At 45.7% G+C, this 1,896-nt stretch overlaps 2 protein-coding genes across 2 annotated transcripts in view; both read right to left on the reverse strand.

Annotated features, from left to right (window-relative positions):
* LOC102752090 (hepatoma-derived growth factor-related protein 3) overlaps window positions 1-1,896 on the reverse strand; it is a 70,493-nt gene that overhangs the window by 59,495 nt on the left and 9,102 nt on the right. The gene's annotated exons all lie outside the window — the stretch shown is intronic.
* BNC1 (basonuclin 1) overlaps window positions 729-1,896 on the reverse strand; it is a 32,115-nt gene continuing 30,947 nt past the window's right edge. Inside the window, exon 7 of the mRNA XM_015564902.1 lies at window positions 729-738. The gene's annotated coding sequence lies outside the window, so the exon portion shown is untranslated. The remainder of the gene's footprint in view (window positions 739-1,896) is intronic.

Consider the following 1,896-nt stretch of genomic DNA (forward strand, 5'->3'; position numbering starts at 1 on the left):
GATGGGGGTCAACGCCTGAGGGCTCCCAGTATGTGAGAGGGGGCAGGCTGGGCTGAGGGACACTCCCCCCCCTCCCTCCCACACCCAGTGCACGAATTTCATGCACCGGGCCCCTAGTAATAATAATAATAATAGTGGAAGGGAGAGGGAGAGACAGAGAGAAACACTGATGTGAGAGAAACATTTCGATTGGTTGCTTCCTGCATGCCCTCCAACCAGGGAGCCTGCAACCAAGGTAAATGCCCTTGACTGGAATCGAACTCAGGACCCTTCAGTCCGCAGGCTGACGCTCGAGCCAAACCAGCTAGGGCAAACAAAAGAGAATTTAAGGCGCAAAGCATTATTATAGAGGAGTGGCTCTCAACCAGGCAGGCTTTTGCCCCCCTGTCTTGGCAATATCTAGCTCAGTGGTTCTCAACCTTCCTAATGCTGCGACCCTTTAATACAGTTGCTCATATTGTGGTGACCCCCAATTTCATTGTTACAAATTGAACATAATTAAAGCATAGTGATTAATCACAAAACAATATGTAATTATATGTGTGTTTTCCGATGGTCTTAGGTGACCCCTGTGAAAGGGTCGTTCGACCCCCAAAGGGGTCGCGACCCACAGGTTGAGAACCGCTGGTCTAGAGATATTTTTTCTTTTAAAGTATATTTTTATTGATTTCAGAGAGGAAGGGAGAGGGAGAGAGAGATTGAAACATCAATGAGAGAGAATCATTGATCGGCTGCCCCCTGCACGCCCCCTACTGTGGATCGAGCCTGCAACCTGGGCATGTGCCCTTGACTGGAATCGAAACTGGGACCCTTCAGTCCGCAGGCCGACACTCTATCCACTGAGCTAAACCGGCTAGGGCTCTAGAGATACTTTTGGTGGACATGATTGGGGGTGGGGATGCTATTGCATCTAGTGGGCATAGAACAAGGATGCTGCCAAACATCCTACCGTGCACAGGACAGCACTCCGCAATGCCCAACCCAATAAAAGAATGATTCCTCCCAGCATGTCAACAGTGCTGCAGTGGAGAAGTTCTGCTATCAAGAGGCATTACATAAAAATAAAGGGGGCACCTGGGCCGTGTGGCTTAGTGGTTGAGCATTGTCTCATGCTCCAGGAGGACACCTGTTCGAATCCCGGTCAAGGGCACATGCCCGGGTTGTAGGCTCGATCCCCAGTGGGAGGCGTGCAGGAAGCAGCCCATCGATGTTCCTCTCTCTCCCCTCTCCCTCTCACTGAAATCAATAAAAAACATTAAGAACAAAATAAAAGAGGCAATTCACCAGAAAGAAATAAAATACTTAACTTGTATACATGAATCATATTGCCTCAAAATATATAAAGCAAAACATTAGCAGGAATAAAAGAGAAGAAGACAAATTCACAATTACAGTAGGAGATTTCAACATAGTTCTCTTACAAACTGCTAGAACAAATGGACAATAACACCCCAAATATGAAATCCTGGTTTGGGGACGGCTCTGTTGTTAGTGTGGATATACTGAGGGCTGGAAATGTGGAGATCTGAGTGGGAGACAGGGTTAGCGAAGAGAAATGAACAATTAGCTCGTCAAATCCTCCGAGAGCTTGCATACAACACATTTTTGCATAACAAAATATCTTTTCCAGGCAGGACTAATCTTCATATTACAATTCTTGAGTCTGGCATGACTCAGCACAGGGTGGCTGAAGAACATGTCACAATACTAAACATTAAAACGAATCTTATTGTGTATATGTCTATATTTGTCTAGATCAGTGGTTCCCAACGTGGGTCACATGCCCCACAGGGGGGCAATTTGATTTTTAAGGGGGACAATTTGAGAATGAGTTATTATCAGTGAATTTTTTGCATTTCTTACAGTTTTAGGGGCCTCATATACAGTATATAAATA

The sequence above is a fragment of the Myotis davidii genome, unplaced genomic scaffold (genome assembly GCF_000327345.1).
Source record: "Myotis davidii unplaced genomic scaffold, ASM32734v1 scaffold1221, whole genome shotgun sequence".
Classification (NCBI taxonomy): Eukaryota; Metazoa; Chordata; class Mammalia; order Chiroptera; family Vespertilionidae; genus Myotis; species Myotis davidii.